The following is an 18,495-nucleotide window of genomic DNA, read 5'->3' on the forward strand; positions in this document are numbered from 1 at the left end:
TGGTTTTGTATGTGGGAGGTTGTGTCTCACAGATCTGATTGATTTTTTTGAAGGCGTGACCAAAAAGTTTGATGAGGCCAGAGCTGTAGATGTTGTGTACATGGACTTCAGCAAGGCGTTCGACGAGGTGCCGCATCGTAGGCTGCTCTGGAAGGTTAGATCTCATGGGATCCAAGGAGAGATAGCAGAATGGATAGTAAATTGGCTCCATGGAAGGAAGCAGAGGGTGATGGTGGAAGGTTGCTTCTCAGAATGGAGGCCTGTGACTAGTGGTGTGCCACAGGGTTCGGTGCTGGGCCCGTTACTGTTTGTCATCTACATCAATGATTTGGATGAGAACATACAGGGCAAGATTAGTAATTCTGTTGATGATACAAAAGTTAGAGGCCCATCTGAACAAGTCCCATTTGGTTGGCCCATATCTCTCTCTAAACCTTTCCTATCAAGGACCTGGAAAGGTGACATCTGAAAAGATTTACTAGAATGTTGCCTGGGTTTCAACAACTAAGTTACAGAGAAAGGTTGAATAAGTTAGGTCTTTATTCTCTGGAGCGCAGAAGGTTAATGGGGGATTTGATAGAGGTCTTTAAAATGATGAGAGGGATAGACAGAGTTGATGTGGACCAGCTTTTCCCTTTGAGAATAGGGAAGATTCAAACAAGAGGACATGACTTCAGAATTAAAGGACAGAAGTTTAGGGGTAACATGAGGGGGAACGTCTTTACTCAGAGAGTGGTAGCGGTGTGGAATGAGCTTCCAGTGGAAGTGGTGGAGGCAGGTTCGTTGGTATCATTTAAAACTAAATTGGATAGGCATATGGATGAGAAGGGAATGGAGGGTTATGGTATGAGTGCAGGCAGGTGGGACTAAGGGAAAAAAGTTGTTCGGCACGGACTTGTAGGGCCGAGATGGCCTTTTTCCGTGCTGTAATTGTTATATGGTTAAGTGCCATTTAAATGCTCATATAGTATATGTCTCATTACATACTATGGCACCTCATTCCGTATACCCATCACACTCTTAGTGAAATGTTGCCCCTCAGGTTCCTATTCAATCTTTTCCTCATTCACTGTAAGCCTATGTCCTCTGGCTCTTGATCCCCCTACCCTGGGTAAAAAATATTCCACTCATAATGTTCATACACCTGTATACAGCCACAGAAGGCTGTGGAGGCCACGTCAGAGGATATTCCGAAGGCAGAGATAGATAGATTCATGTTTCATACAGGTGTCAGAGATTATGGGGAGAAGGCAGGAGAATGGGGTTAGGAGGGAGAGATAGATCAGCCATGAGTGTCACAGTCCGCCCTCTCCTCATTCTCATCCACTTCACCTCCCAGTACTTTTCCACCAGTCCCTCCTTCTCCTCACCTGGCTGCCTGCCACTCCCCTCTCATCAGCCTAACTCTCCTCACCTGTTGCACTCAGTTGCCTCTGATCACCTATTAACCCGGTATATAGACTCTCCTCACCGTTCTCACAGTGCCAGATTGTTCTCAGCATTTATGCAAGACTCTCCAGCGATTTCCCGACTGCCTACACGGTTTCAAACCTGCCTGCCCCCTGACCATTCAGTCCTGTCGTCTTCCCGGATATCACCTCAGCCTTCTGTCCCCGACCTCCTGGTTTCTGTCTGCCTCTCTCCTGGGCTGTTTGGTGAATCCCTGCAACGGCTCCTCGACTTCCTGCCTGGCTTCGACTCTCCTTTCGTCTGTCCCTCGCTGGTTTGTTTGCATCGTGTGTTGGATCTCCTGGTAACCGGACCTTCCGCTACCCCGACTACGTCTCCTGCCTGCCCCTCTTCAGAACCCTCGCTCAATCCTGAGCCTCTGTGTGAGTACGGTGTACCCATTCCTGTGTTACTACTCTGTGTTACAGTATCGTAATAAAGTTCATTACCAATTATACCTGCCTGATTCTGTGCTGCTATTGGGTCTAAGCTATACCCGTTACAATGAGTGAATGGCGGAGTAGACTAGATGGGCCGAATGGCCTAATTTTACTGCTATGTTAAATTTGAGGGGAGAAACATTTAACAGGAACGTGAGGTGCAACTTTTTCACTCAGAGGGTGGTGCATGTATGGAATGAGCTTCCAGAGGATGTGGTTGAGGCAGCTACAATCACAACATTTAAAAGACCTTTGGACAATTTAGTTTAGTTTGGTATCGAGATACAGCGCGGAAACAGGCCCTTCGGCCCATCGGATCCATGCCAACCAGAGATCCCCGCACACTAATGTCCCTGTCCCACTTAGGAAACCTGAACGGCAACCTCTGGAGACTTTGCGCCCCGCCCAAGGTTTCCGGGCGGTTCCCGGAGGTTGCAGTTGGTTGCCGGAGGTTGCAGGTAGTGGAAGCAGGTAGGGAGCATGACAAAAACCTCCGGGAACCGCACGGAAACCTTGGGTGGGGTGCAAAGTCTCCAGAGGTTTCCGTTCAGGTTTCCTAAGTGGGACAGGGGCATAACAATCTCGTACACACACGAGGGACAATTTACAATTATACCAAGCCAATTAGCTGACCAATCTGTACGTCTTTGGAGTGTGGGAGGAATCTGGAGATCACAGAGAAAACCCACGCATGGCACGGGGAGAACGTACACACGCCGTACAGACAATACCTATAGTCTGGATCGAACCTGGGTCTCCGGCGGTGTGAGGCAGCAACTCTACCGCTGTGCCACCATGCGACAGGTACATAGATAGGATAGATTTAGAAGGACGATAGGCACAAAATGCTGGAGTAACTCAGCGGGACAGGCAGCATCTCTGGAGAGAAGGAATGGGTGTCGTTTCGGATCGAGAAACTTCTTCAAGACTGAAGGTCATTATTACTATCATCTTGCACTCACCTGCTCCCATTTCAAATGCTCTAATGTAGATCGTAAAATCTACTGGATGGATTTAAGAGAGAGTTAGATAGAGCTCTAGGGGCTAGTGGAGTCAAGGGATATGGGGAGAAGGCAGGCACGGGTTATTGATAGAGGACGATCAGCCATGATCACAATGAATGGCGGTGCTGGCTCGAAGGGCCGAATGGCCTCCTCTTGCACCTATTTTCTATGTTTCTATGACCTGAAACATCTTCGGTTTAAACCAGCATCTGCAGCTCTTTCCTATAGATTTGGACCAAATGCAGGTGGGGCTAGTATAGATGGGGCATGTTGGTTGGCATGGGCACAATTGAAAGATCCACTGGCTGAGAAAGAATGAGGCATGAAGGAACAGTGTTCTAAAAACATGAACCACTCAAGACTGCATTTAATGGACTGTTTTTATGAATGTGTACAGCAACCCTCTTGTGGTACTGTGTTCTCTTGCTGTAGTTGTAAAAAATATGTAGCCCACAGCTGCAAGGAAAATAAGCAAGACTTTCACTTCTGAAACTCCAGTCATTCTGTTGCCAATTTCAGCTTGGAGTCACCATGAGCAGAGATAATGAGCAGAGAACATTTAAAAACATATTAAGACAGAATACACAGGCGTTTACACTTTCTACCGCATATGAACCACTCATTAAATGACTGAAATGAAGATCTAAATGTCATATCTTAATAAGGTCATAAGGACATAAGGAAGTCAAATTAGGCCATTCGGCCCATCACGTCTACGCCATTCAATCGTAGCTCATCTATCTCTCCCTCCTAACCCAATTCTCCGCATGACCTCTGAAACCTGTGCTAATCAATAATCTATCTATCTATGCCTTAAAGATATCCACTGATTTGGCCTGCACAGCCTTCTGTGGCAAAGAATTCCACAGATTCACCACCCTCTGACTGAAGAAATTTCTCATCCTTTAATTCTGAGGCTGTGACCTCTGGTCCTAGACTCTTCCACTCGTGGAAACACCCTCTCCACATCCCCTCTATCCAAGCATTTCACTATTCTGTGTGTTTCAATGAGGTACCCTCTCATTCTTCTACACTCCAGTGAGTACAGGCCCAGTGCCGACAAATGCTCAACATATATTAACCCACTCATTCCTGGGATCATTCTTGTAAACCTCCTCTGGACCCTCTGCAGAGTCTGCACATTTGGATGAAGGGATTAAAAGTGACATTAGCAAATTTGCAGATGACACAGAGCTGGGTGGCGGTGTGAACTGTGAGGAGGATGCTATGAGGATGCAAGGTGACTTGGACAGGTTGGGTGAGTGGGCAGATGCATGGCAGATGAACTATAATGTGGATAAATGTGAGGTTATCCACTTTGGTGGCAAAACAGGAAGGCAGATTATTATGTAAATGGTGTCAAGTTGGGTAAAGGGGAAGTACAACGGGACCTGGGGGTCCTTGTTCATTAGTCACTGAAAGTAAGCATGCAGGTACAGTAGGCAGTGAAGAAAGCGAATGGCATGTTGACCTTCATAACAAGAGGAGTTGAGTATAGGAGCAAAGAGGTCCTCCTGCAGTTGTACAGAGCCCTAGTGAGACCACACCTAGAGTATTGTGTGCAGATTTGGTCTCCAAACTTTAGGAAGAACATTCTTGCTGTCCAGCGTAGGTTCACGAGGTTAATTCCCGGGATGGTGGGACTGTCATATGTTGATAGGTTGGAGCGGCTGGGCTTGATTAGCTTTCATTGCAAAAGGATTTGAGTATAGGAGCAGGGAGGTTCTGCTGCAGTTGTACAGGGTCTTGGTGAGACCACACCTGGAGTATTGCGTACAGTTTTGGTCTCCAAATCTGAGGAAGGACATTATTGCCATAGAGGGAGTGCAGAGAAGGTTCACCAGACTGATTCCTGGGATGTCAGGGCTGTCTTATGAAGAAAGACTGGATAGACTTGGTTTATACTCTCTAGAATTTAGGAGATGGTGAGGGGATCTTATAGAAACTTACAAAATTCTTAAGGGGTTGGACAGGCTAGATGCAGGAAGATTGTTCCCGATGTTAGGGAAGTCCAGGACAAGGGGTCACAGCTTAAGGATAAGGGGGAAATCATTTAAAACCGAGATGAGAAGAACCTTTTTCACACAGAGAGTGGTGACATCTCTGGAACTCTCTGCCACAGAGGGTAGTTGAGGCCAGTTCATTGGCTATATTTAAGAGGGAGTTAGATGTGGCCCTTGTGGCTAAGGGGATCAGGGGGTATGGAGAGAAGGCAGGTACGGGATACTGAGTTGGATGATCAACCATGATCATATTGAATGGCGGTGCAGGCTCGAAGGGCCGAATGGCCTACTCCTGCACCTAATTTCTATGTTTCTATGAACACTCTGGAATTTAGAAGGATGAGAGGAGATCTTATTGAATACGTCTTGTATATTATTAAAGGTTTGGACACGCTAGAGGCACGAAACATGTTCCCAATGTTGGGGGAGTCCAGAACCAGGGGCCATAGTTTAAGAATAGACGGGAAAGGAATGGAGGGTTATGGTCTGAGCGCAGGTATATGGGACTAGGGGAGAATACGTGTTCGGCACGGACTAGAAGGGTCGAGATGGCCTGTTTCCGTGCTGTAAATTGTTATATGGTTAATAAGTGATAGGTAAGCCATTTAGAACGGAGATGAGGAAAAACTTTTTCACACAGAGTTGTGAGTGTCTGGAATTCTTTGCCTCAGAGGTCGGTGGAGGCAGGTTCTCTGGATGCTTTCAAGAAGGAGTTGTATAGAGCTCTTAAGGATAGCGGAGTTATGGGATTTAGAGAGAATGCAGGAACTGATTGTAAGTGATCAGCCATGATCACATTGAATGGCTGTGCTCGCTCGAAGGGCCGAATGGCCTACTCCTGCACCCATTGTCTATTGCACATCCTTCCGCAGATATGGTGCCCAAATACTGTTTAGAAGTGTGTGGGGAGGAACTGCAGATGCTGGCTTAAACCGAAGACAGACACAAAAAGCTGGAGCAACTCAGCGGGTCAGAGAGCAGATGAAAAGGAATAGGTGACATTTCAAGTCAAGAATGGTCACAACCCAAAACGTCTCCTCTCCAAAAGACGTACAGGTTTGTAGGGTAATAGGCTTGGTAAATGTAAAAATTGTCCCTCGTGGGTGTAGGATAGTGTTAATGTTTGTGGATCGCTGGTCGGCACGGACCCGGTGGGCCGAAGGGCCTGTTTCCGTGCTGTATCTCTAGACTCTTCCTTCTCTCCAGAGATGCCTCCTGGACCCGCTGAGTTACTCCAGCTTTTTGAGTCTGTCTTGAATACAGCAGTTAGCAGCTGCACTAATGTTCTCAGTGTTCAACGTGTTTAGGTGTCGTTAACTTTCACTTCAGTTTTAACATTGCTACATATTCAATTCTTGCTCCTTATGGTATCTATATATATCTATCTAGTTTGAATTTCGGTCTTCAAATTGCTTAATCATTTCACATGTTGTACACGCCTCTCCCTTGTGACTTACTGTTATCAGTCTCGAGGGATGCGTACCTTCAGTTGCTTAGTGCTCGGGTATAGAGTAGAAATACTAGAGCATTTGGTTCAGAACACTCAGTCACCCTCCACAATTCATTACAGCGCAAAAATTGGCTATTTCTGTGGTTTTTAACCGGTAAGAAAATACTGTTTTGTGTAGTAACAGTGTATGCCGGAAGCTGCCTTGTCTTCCAGATGGATTGAGCTCCTCTGCGCGTCACGCCCTTTTGACCTTACGTGCAACCCCCATATATCGAGCACAGCTCCATCCATAGATTACAATCTTCTGTTTAGAAACCTAGAAAACATAGAAACACAGACAATAGGCGCAGGAGTAGGCCATTTGGCCCTTCGAGCCAGCACCGCCATTCAATGTGATCATGGCTGATCATCGCCAATCAGTTCCCCGTTCCTGCTTTCTCCCCATATCCCCTTGAAGGTCCCTTTTATGCCCCTGTCCCACTTGGGAAACCTGAACGGAAACCTCTGGAGACTTTGCGCCCCACCCAAGGTTTCCGTGCGGTTCCCGGAGGTTTTTGTCAGTCTCCCTACCTGCTTCCACTACCTGCAGCCTCCGGCAACCACCTGCAACCTCCGGGAACCGCACGGAAAACCTTGGGTGGGGCGCAAAGTCTCCAGAGGTTTCCTAAGTGGGACGGGGGCATTACACCGACGGCAGGCCTGGCTCTCCCCGGAGTGGGGCCGGGAGAGGGAGGGGAGGCCGCTGAACTCATCCGCTTGCTCGCCCCTGGCTGAATGGTGGTGGAAGCTGGACAAGGGACGGTAGGAAGAACTGGGTGGGTGGGGGGCCCCTCTAGGTCGGCTATGGGAGAAGCCCCCGATGCACAAGCGTTGAAGATGTCCGGGCGAGGAGAAGGATGGCGGTTCACGGGACCACGGGAATGAAGCAACACAAAGCGTTGTCCACTTAACTCAGCAGGTCAGGCAGCAGCACTGGAGGACAAAGCTCTGGGGAAGGTAGACAAAAGTGCTGGAGAAACTCAACGGGTGCAGCAGCATCTATGGAGCGAAGGAAATAGGCAACGTTTCGGCACGAAACGTTGCCTATTTCCTTCGCTCCATAGATGCTGCTGCACCCGCTGAGTTTCTCCAGCACTTTTGTCTACCTTCGATTTTCCAGCATCTGCAGTTCCTTCTTAAACTTCTTCAGAGGGTGGCACGGTGGTAGAGTTGCTGCTTTACGGCGCTTACAGCGCCAGAGTCACGCGTTTGATCCCAACCGTACTGGGCGGAATGAGGCCCTTCGGCCCACTGAGTCCGCTCTGACCCCGCACACTTTGCACCATCCCCCACACACACACACACACACACACACACACACACACACTCGGGACTATTTACAATCGTACCAAGCCAATTAGCCTACATAGAAACATTTCTAATTTCCTGTTTGACACCGTCTCCAACTTCACTACTACTGTTAGGTGGCCTGTACACAACACCCACCAGCGTTTTCTGCCCCTTAGTGTTTCGCAGCTCTACCCATACCGATTCCACATCCTCCAAACTAATGTCCTTCCTACAAACCTGCACGTCTTTGGAGTGACGGAGGAAAGCAGAGATCTCGAAGAAAACCAATGCAGCTTCACGGGGACAACATGCAAACTCCGTACAGACAGCGCCCGTAGTCGGGATCGAACCCGGGTCTCCCGCGCTGTAAGGCAGCAACTCTACTGCTGCGCCTCCGTGCCGCCCAGAAATCAAAAGATATGTGGACAGGGACATGGATAGGGCGGGTTTAAAAGGATATCGGCCAAATGGACAAGTTGGGCCGAAGGGCCTGTTTCCGTGCTGTATCAATCTATGTTTCCATTACAGGAAAATGCATAGCACGAAGATGATCCAGAGGAGAGTTTTTGTAGACATGTTACCAGAATAGCTGGGGTTGGAGCGCTGTTCGACCAGCTGGTGGAGCTGCTGCCTCACAGCGCACCAGCCCCAGGTTCGATTGTGGAATCTGCACGTTCTCTCTGTGACCATGTGGGATTTCTCTGGTTGCTCCCACATCCACAGACGTGTGGGTTTGTAGGTTAATTGGTAAAGTTTCCCTTATGTTCGGGGAGCGAACGGGAAAGTGGGTGGGTGTTCAATGGCCGGCTTGGACTCGGTGGGCTGAAGGGCTTGTTTTCATGCAGAACTAAACTAAACTAAACTAAACTGGGCATTAGTTACTATGTGGAAAGTTTGCGTAAACTTTTGAATAGATGCCGAAACTTTGTTTTAGGTTTAGGATTATCGTTGTCACTTGTAACAAGGTCTTTCTGTTATCAGATTAACCCTCTATATCAAGTACAGTTCCATCCATAGATTGCATTCAACTGTTTAGAAACATAGAAAACATAGACAATAGGTGCAGGAGTCGGCCATTCAGCCCTTCGAACCTGTACCGCCATTCAATATGATCATGGCTGATCATCCAACTCAGTATCCCATCCCTGCCTTCTCTCCATACCCCCTGATCCCTTTAGCCACAAGGGCCATATCTAACTCCCTCTTAAATATAGCCAATGAACTGGCCTCAACTACCTTCAGTGGCAGAGAGTTCCAGAGATTCACCACTCTCTGTGTGAAAAATGTTTTTCTCATCTCGGTCCTAAAGGATTTCTCCCTTATCCTTAAATTGTGACCCCTTGTTCTGGACTTCCCCAACATCGGGAACAATCTTCCTGCATCTCGCCTGTCCAACCCCTTAAGAATTGTGTACACATCAGATATACCACACATAGATGTGATATACTGTAGCGCCGCCTGCTGGCACACGCAGAGATCGAACCTGGCGTTCGGAAGCCGTGGTCACGTGACGCGGGAGGGGCTGCTTGTTTTGCGCGGTTTTTGCTTTCGCGCGTTAGTTCAGCGCTGACCAACGCCAAAATATCACACTTAAATACATAATGGAGGTATTTGAACGCACCAAGGTTCCACATGGAGGGAATAAGGAGGAGTTATTTTGGGTAGTGAAGTACTGAAGAAGCAGAGAGTTCAAAATGTTTATTGAAGAAGTGATAAGGATTTTCTTTGCATCCAAAGATGGGGTGGGGTCTGGGACTCATTATCTGAACGGGTGAAGCAGAAACTCTAACCGGTAACATAGGACAATTAAATGCGCCTACAGTTGTACAGGTGGAGTATTGTGTGCAGTTTCGGTCTCCAAATTTGAGGAAGGACATTCTTGCTATTGAGGGAGTGCAGCGTAGGTTTACAAGGTTAATTCCCGGGATGGTGGGACTGTCTTATGCCGAGAGAATGGAGCGGCTGGGCTTGTACACTCTGGAATTTAGAAGGATGAGAGGGAATCTTATTGAAGCATTTAAGATAGTTAAGTGTTTGGACACGCTAGAGGCAGGAAACATGTTCCCGACGTTGGGGGAGTCCAGAACGAGGGGCCACAGTTTATGAATAAGGAGTAAGCCATTTAGAACGGAGATGAGGAAATGTGTTTCCACACAGAGTGGTGAGTCTGTGTAATTCTGTGCCTCAGGGGGCGGTGGAGGCAGGTTCTCTGGATACTTTCAAGAGAGAGCTAGATGGGGCTCTTAAAGACGGTGGAGTCAGAGGATATGGGGTGAAGGCAGGAACGGGGTACTGATTGGGGATAATGCATTTTGTTGTCTCTGTACTGTACACTGACAATGACAATTAAAATTGAATCTGAATCAGCCATGATCACATTGAATGGCCGTGCTGGCTCGAAGGGCCGAGTGGCCTACTCCTCCACCTATTGTCTATTGTCTATTGTCTAGTGTGCTGGAGTGAGAGGGGCAAAGATAAGGCGAGAGGGCAGAAGTTTAAATGGAGATGTGTGAGACAAGTTTTATTTTACACAGAGAGCAGTGGGTGGCTGGAACATGCTGCCTGCGGTGGTCGGGGAGGCAGATGCGATATTGATACTCGCTCAGGAGGCTTGTGGGGAAGAGCACAGGGGTATGGAGGGATATGACTGAAGAAGGGTCCCAACCCAAACAACTGCCTATTCCTTTTCTCCAGAGATGCTGTCCGACCCCCAGAGTTTGTCCAACATATTGTGACTCTTTTTGGATGGGAATATGGGTATGCAGGGAATGGAGGGATATGTAGCACATGCAGGCAGGGGAATTGAGTGAAACTTGGCATCATGGACATTTTGGGCTGAAGGTCTTGTTCCTCTGCCGTGTTGTATGTTAGCTGCTGTTGACCGCAGACTTGTTTGTGCAAAACAGGATGCCAAGTTAAACTGATCTCATCTATCTGTGTACATGATCCGTATCCCTCTATTCCCTGCACTCAGAGTCATAGAGTGATACGGCGTGGAAACAGGCCCTACAGCCCAACTTACCCACACCGGCCAACATGTCCCAGCTACACTAGTCACACCTGCCTGCGTTTGGTTCTTGTCCCTTCAAACCTGTCCAATCCATGTACCAGTCTAACTGCTTCTTAAACATTGGAGCCTCAACTACCTCCCAGCCTCAACTACCTCCTCTGGCAGCTTGTTCCATACACCCACCACCCGTTGAGTGAAAACATTTCCCCTCAGGTTCCTATTAAATCTTTTCTCCTTAAACCTATGTCCTCTGGTCCTCGATTTACCTACTCTGGGCAAGAGACTCTGTGTATCTACCCGATCTATATGAAGAAGGGTCTCGTCCCGAAACATCACCCATTCCTTCTCTCCAGAGATGCTGCCCGTCCCACTGAGTTACTCCAGCATTTGTGTCTATCTTTGGTTTAAAATAGTATCTGCAGTTCTTTCTTACACATATTCTTCTCATGACTTTATACACCACAATAAGATCACCCCTCATCCTCCTGCGCTCCAAGCAATAGAGTCCAGGCCTACACGACCTCTCCTGTCTAAAAGCCTCTTAATAGCCACTATCATATCTGCCTCCACCATCACCCCTGGCAATGTGTTCCAGGCCCCATTCTCTCTGTGCCTACATTGATTCCATCTACACTTCACGCTACCTCAGCAAGGCCAGTAGCATAATCAAGGATTAAGGCCATTCTTAAGGGGTTGGACAGGCTAGATGCAGGAAGATTGCTCCCGATGTTGGGGAAGTCCAGGACAAGGGGTCACAGCTTAAGGATAAGGGGGAAATCCTTTAAAACCGAGATGAGAAGAACTTTTTTCACACAGAGAGTGGTGAATCTCTGGAACTCTCTGCCACAGAGGGTAGTCAAGGCCAGTTCATTGGCTATATTTAAGAGGGAGTTAGATGTGGCCCTTGTGGCTAAGGGGATCAGAGGGTATGGAGAGAAGGCAGGTATGGGATACTGAGTTGGATGATCAGCCATGATCATATTGAATGGCGGTGCAGGCTCGAAGGGCCGAATGGCCTACTCCTGCACCTAATTTCTATGTCTATGTTTCTAAGGATGAGTCGCACCCCGGCCACTCCCTCGTCTCCCCTCTCCCATCAGGCAAAATATATAGAAGTGTGAAAACGTACACCTCCAGATTCAGGGACAGTTTCTTCCCAGCTGATATCAGACAAATGAATCATCCCACCACAACCAGAGAGAAATGCTGAACTACGATCGATTGACTTCATTGGCGAACCTCGGACTATCTCTGATCGACCTTTACTGACTTCACCTTGCGATAAACGTTATTCCCTTATCATATATCTGTACACTGCAAATGTTTCGATTGTAATCATGTTTGTCTTTCCACTAACTGGTTAGCCCGCAACAAAAGCTTTTAGCTGTACGCGTGGCAATAAACTAAACTGAAAAAAAAACCTCAATCAAGCTTTGTCCCTCCTCTCACCTTAAAATTATCGAAAGCAAATTAAAATCTTTGAATAGAAAAGAAAAGCAGAATAGCAGAAGGCTAAAGGCTCCCAGCTAAATCACATAATTAATTGCGATGCAAATGTTTGCCATCGATTTGGGCAGTGTGAATTTGTGGAGGAAGTCACTGAGATTAATCAGAAAGATAAAACGCTGCTCGCGGTTTCTCGAGATCGCTCTCGTCACTAGACGTGCAGCAGAGCCGAGGTGGAAAACTATGTGAAACTGGGAGGTGAAATATTAAGTGCTATCACACCTGCCTTAGCAGCACTGGGGTGCAAAGACCCAGGTCACACTAACCCCAATAAGCGTGGCGGTATTACAGTAGCACACTTCTCCGGGAAACTGTTGCAGCGTGAGATTGCTAGCAGGAGAGAGCAAACATAGAAATTAGGTGCAGGAGTAGGCCATTCGGCCCTTCGAGCCTGCACCGCCATTTAATATGATCATGGCTGATCATCCAACTCAGTATCCCGTACCTGCCTTCTCTCCATACCCTCTAATCCCCTTAGCCACAAGGGCCACATCTAACTCCCTCTTAAATATAGCCAATGAACTGGCCTCGACTACCCTCAGTGGCAGAGAGTTCCAGAGATTCACCACTCTCTGTGTGAAAAAAGTTCTTCTCATCTCGGTTTTAAAGGATTTCCCCCTTATCCTTAAGCTGAGTCCTGGACTTCCCCAACATCGGGAGCAATCTTCCTGCATCTAGCCTGTCCAACCCCTTAAGAATTTTGTAAGTTTCTATAAGATCCCCTCTCAGTCTCCAAAATTCTAGAGAGTATAAACCAAGTCTATCCAGTCTTTCTTCATAAGACAGTCCTGACATCCCAGGAATCAGTCTGGTGAACCTTCTCTGCACTCCCTCTATGGCAATAATGTCCTTCCTCAGATTTGGAGACCAAAACTGTACGCAATACTCCAGGTGTGGTCTCACCAAGTACAACTGCAGTAGAACCTCCCTGCTCCTATACTCAAAACCGTTCAAGTAACTTCTCAAAGCCCCCTTGAAAAAAAAAAAAAACCTTCTCCCTGTCTGAGAGAGTCTAGTCTAGTCTAGTCTAGTTTAGTTTAGGGATACTGAGCGGAAACAGGCCCTTCGGCCCGCTGAGCATCGATCCCCGCACACTCACTCAAACCATCCTACGCGCAGTTGAGACAATTTACATTTATACCAGGCCAATCAGCTTACAAACACTGCATGTCTTTGGATCGTGGGAGGAAACCAGAGATCCCGGAGAAAACCCACGCGGTCACGGGGAGAACGTACAAACTGTGTGAGGACAAGCACCCGCCATCTTGATCGAACACGGGTCTCTGGCGCTGTAAGGCAGCAACTCTACCGCTGTGCCATAGTGACTCTGAGTCATACAGTCAATACAGCATTAGAACAGGCCCTTCGGTCCAACTCGGCCATACTGACCAAGATGCCCCATCTAAGCTAGTGCCATCTGCCTGCATTTGTCCCATATCCCTCTACATTTTTTCATTGCACATACTTGTTCCTTACCCATGCTAGATCATAGTTGTTTATCCAAATGTCCCTTCGATATTGTTATTTTACCTGCCTCAACTACCTTTTTTAGGCGAAATTCCTGCCCGGTGCGGACTTGGTGAGCCGAAGGGCCTGTTTCTCTCAACTAAACTAGACTAAACTAAAGTGATATCGTCACACAACATGCTGGAGAAACTCCGCAGATCAGGCAGCGTCTCTGGAGGACATGAAGGGTCTTTGATAGATTTATTATTGACTCATTAAAACGACACCTGGACTCGGTTTCTTCCAAATATACAGGTTAGAGCTACCCTTGAATATCTTTTCATCTCCTCAACGTTTGGCCTTTATCAATTCACACCTTCACTTGTCTGTACAATGCTCACCTACCATTGTCAAAGTGGCTTGTTATCATTCTAGTACTTGTTATCATTCTATCTTCCTTTCATTGACACCACACCCAATACCTCAGAGCACCTTGCATAGATGCAGGCACAACAGACATAGAAACATAGACTATAGATGCAGGAGTTGGCCATTCGGCCCTTTGAGCCAGCACCGCCATTCAATATGATCATCCAAAATCAGTACCCCGTTCCTGCTTACTCCCCATATCCCTTGACGCCTGCTTGGGTCCTTGAATTGAGTCAAGGGGGGAGGTAAAGCGACAAGTGTAGCATCTCTCCCGTTAGCCCTAAGAGCTATATCAAGAGTCAAGTCACAGATAGAACAATGAAATTCTTACTTGCTGCAGCAAAACAGAATATGTAAACATAGTACACTAAACAATATGATAAACGGGAGAGAAAATAAAGATCCGTGTATATATATACACACACTCACATACAAGATGGGTACATACATAGATACATAGAAAATAGGTGCAGGAGTAGGCCATTCGGCCCTTCGAGCCTGCACCTCCATTCAATATGATTATGGCTGATCATCCAACTCAGTATCCTGTACCTGCCTTCTCTCCATATCCCCTGATCCCTTTAGCCACAAGGGCCACATCTAACTCCCTCTTAAATATTGCCAATGAACTGGCCTCAACTACCCTCTGAGGCAGAGAGTTCCAGAGATTCACCACTCTCTGTGTGAAAAATGTTTTTCTCATCTCGGTCTTAAAGGATTTCCCCCTTATCCTTAAGCTGTGACCCCTTGTCCTGGACTTCCCCAACATCGGGGGCAATCTTCCTGCATCTAGCCTGTCCAACCCCTTAATAATTTTGTAAGTTTCTATAAGATCCCCTCTCAATCTCCTGAATTCTGGCGAGTACAAGCCGACTGTATCCAGTCTTTCTTCATATGAAAGTCCTGACATCCCAGGAATCAGTCTGGTGAACCTTCTCTGCACTCCCTCTATGGCAAGAATGTCCTTCCTCAGATTTGGAGACCAAAACTGTATGCAATACTCCAGGTGTGGTCTCACCAAGACCCTGTACAACTGCAATGGATAGGAGAGGTTTGGAGGGATATATAACAAGATGCACAGAGTCTCTTGCCCAGAGTAGGTGAATCGAGGACCAGAGGACATAGGTCTAAGGTGAAGGGGAAAAGATCTAATACAAGATCGAAAGACTTGAGAAACTCAAGAAAATCCCAAACTTTAGACTTTAGAGTTACAGCACGGAAACAGGCCCTTCGTCCCACCAAACCAGGAGTTCAAAACCCTCCATTTCGAATGGCATGGTTGTAGAGTTGCTGCCTTACCAGGATTCGATCCTGACTACGGGCGCTGTCTGTATGGAGCTTGTATGTTCTCCCCGTGACCTCGTGGGTTTTCTCCGGGTGCTCCGGTTTCCTCCCACACTCCAGAGGCGTATGGGTTTGTAGGTTAATTGGCTTCAGTAAAATTGTAAATTGTCCCTCATGTGGAAGATAGTGCTGGTGTACGGGGTGATCACAGGTCGGTGCGGACTCGATGGGCCGAAGGGCCTGTTTCTCCGCTGTATCTCTCAACTAAACCAAACTAAACTAATTCACCCCTTCACTTTTTCTGGAGAATGCAGATGAACCGTTGACAAAAGTGGCCTGTTATCATTCTAGAAAATCATCATCTAGTTTCTCACCACACCCAACACCTCAGAGTACCTTCCACAGACACGGAGTTCCTCTGTGCAATAGCTCATTGAGGATTTGACCAACTTCACTCCACCACTCCTTCTCTGGTCTCCATTAGTCAGAGGTGCGTTGGATTGCAGTGGTGAATCCGTTGAGCCCATTTCAATAATTAGGCAGGTTGGGAGATTGCAACCTTCACGTAGTCCGCCCTGTTTCGACGAATGCAATCAACCCGACGTGCACAATCAAATAAGATCAAATAGAACAAATATGTTACCCTTTATAACAAGAGGAAGGACATTCTTGCTATTGAGTGTATACAAGCCTAGCTGCTCCATTCTCTCATCATATGACAGTCCCGCCATCCCGGGGACTAACCTTGTAAACCTACGCTGCACTCCCTCAATAGCAAGAATGTCTTTAACCATATAACATATAACCATATAACAATTACAGCACGGAAACAGGCCATCTCGGCCCTACAAGTCCGTGCCGAACAAATTTTTTTTCCCCTTAGTCCCACCTGCCTGCACTCATACCATAACCCTCCATTCCCTTCTCGTCCATATGCCTATCCAATTTATTTTTAAATGATACCAATGAACCTGCTTCCACCACTTCCACTGGAAGCTCATTCCACACCGCTACCACTCTCTGAGTAAAGACGTTCCCCCTCATATTACCCCTAAACTTCTGTCCCTTAATTCTGAAGTCATGTCCTCTTGTTTGAATCTTCCCTATTCTCAAAGGGAAAAGCTTGTCCACATCAACTCTGTCTATCCCTCTCATCATTTTAAAGACCTCTATCAGGTCCCCCCTTAACCTTCTGCGCACCAGAGAATAAAGACCTAACTTATTCAACCTATCTCTGTAACTTAGTTGTTGAAACCCAGGCAACATTCTAGTAAATCTCCTCTGTACTCTCTCTATTTTGTTTCTTTAAATTAGGGGACCAAAACTGCACACGATACTCCAGGTGTGGTCTCACTAGGGCTCTGTACAACTGCAGAAGGACCTCTTTGCTCCTATATTCAATTCCTCTTGTTATAAAGGCCAACATGCCATTCGCTTTCTTCACTGCCTGCTGTACCTGCATGCTTACTTTCATAGACTGATGTACAAGGACCCCCTGACCCCATTGTACTTCTCCTTTTCCCAACGACGCCATTTAAATAGTAATCTGCCTTCCTATTTTTTGCTACCAAAGTGGATAACCTCACATTTATCCGCATCGAACTTCATCTGCCATGCATCTGCACACTCCCCCAACCTGTACAACTCACCCTGCATTCTCGTAGCATCCTCCTCACAGTTCACACTGCCACCCAGCTTTGTGTCGTCTGCAAATTTGCTAATGTTACTTTGAATCCCTTCATCCGAATCATTGATGTATGTTGTAAATAGCTGCAGTCCCAGCACCGAGCCTTCTGTCATGTACCATATCTTTTTATTCTTTTAGCTGAGGAACTTTGAGGCATAATTTATTTTTTAAAATCTGATAAGCAATCTGCTTGCATTTCAATTGAACAAATATGGGTGTGTGCTGGAACAAGCAGTGCCAGTATTTGGGGGTGTGAAGATTACATGTGGTAACGCTGCCAACAGATTCAGTAACATCTTCAGTTTCAGATTTCTTTGATGCATTCAGCCTCAACTTGTTTTTACTATTTTTTAAAAACGTGTTAAAATTTACAGCAGAGCAAATGCAGAGGTTCAGCTAATGCTATTTAAAAGGTCGTGTTATGATGAAGGCAGGAACTGAGTGGCATTTGAAAATGCAAGCACAATTTGTGATCAGATATTAGTTCACCTTTGTTTGCCCTTTGGATAAGATTCACAGTGGCTCATCATCAATTGCTATGCACAGGTAATGGTTGATATCTAGAATGTGCTGCTGGAGGAGGTGGTGAAATCTGATACAATTACCACATTTTTGAGTCTTTTAGACAGACAAGTCAATTGAAAGATACAGACCAAATGTGGGCAAGTGGGATTAGTGTTGGTGGGCAAAAAGGTCAGCATGAAAATGATGGGCTGAATGGCCTGTTTTGTGCTGTACAACCGTCTTGTGATGCAGAATATGCTGTTTTTATGGTGTTAAATTCTTCAAAGTTGTGTCTTATCTTTATTCGTGTGGTGCTGCATTGGCAAGTCACCATTTGGTGTATGTGATAATACATGTCCTTTGTATCCTTGTAGAAACCATTCTGCATCAAATATTCAATTTGGTCTCTTAATAAATATCCTGGGCTCCAGTTTTAGTTTGGTCTAGTTTAGATATACAGCATGGAAACAGGCCCTTCAGCCCACCGAGCTGACCAGTGATCCCCGCACACTAACACTATCCTACGCCCACTAGGGACAATTTACAATTTTACCGAAGCCAATTAACCTACAAACCTGTGTCGGAAAGAACTGCAGATGCTGGTTTCAATCGCAGATACACAGAAAATGCTGGAGGAACTCAGCGGGACAGGCAGCATCTCTGGGGAGAAGGAATGGGAGATGTTTCGGGTCGAGACCCTTCTACAGACTGATGTCAGAGGAGTGGGCAGCACAGGGTTAAAATGTGGTTGGAGACAGTAAGACTGGTCGGAGTACTGGGAAGGGGGATGGGATGGAGAGAGAGGGAAAGCAAGGGCTACTTGAAGTTGGAGAAGTCAATGTTCATACCGCTGGGGTGTAAGCGGCCCAAGTGAAATATCAGGTGCTGTTCCTCCAATTTCCGCTGGGCCTCCCTCTGGCAATGGAGGAGGCCCAGGACAGAAAAGTCAGCGTG

This window comes from Leucoraja erinacea, chromosome 6 (assembly GCF_028641065.1).
Source record: "Leucoraja erinacea ecotype New England chromosome 6, Leri_hhj_1, whole genome shotgun sequence".
Taxonomy (NCBI): Eukaryota; Metazoa; Chordata; class Chondrichthyes; order Rajiformes; family Rajidae; genus Leucoraja; species Leucoraja erinaceus.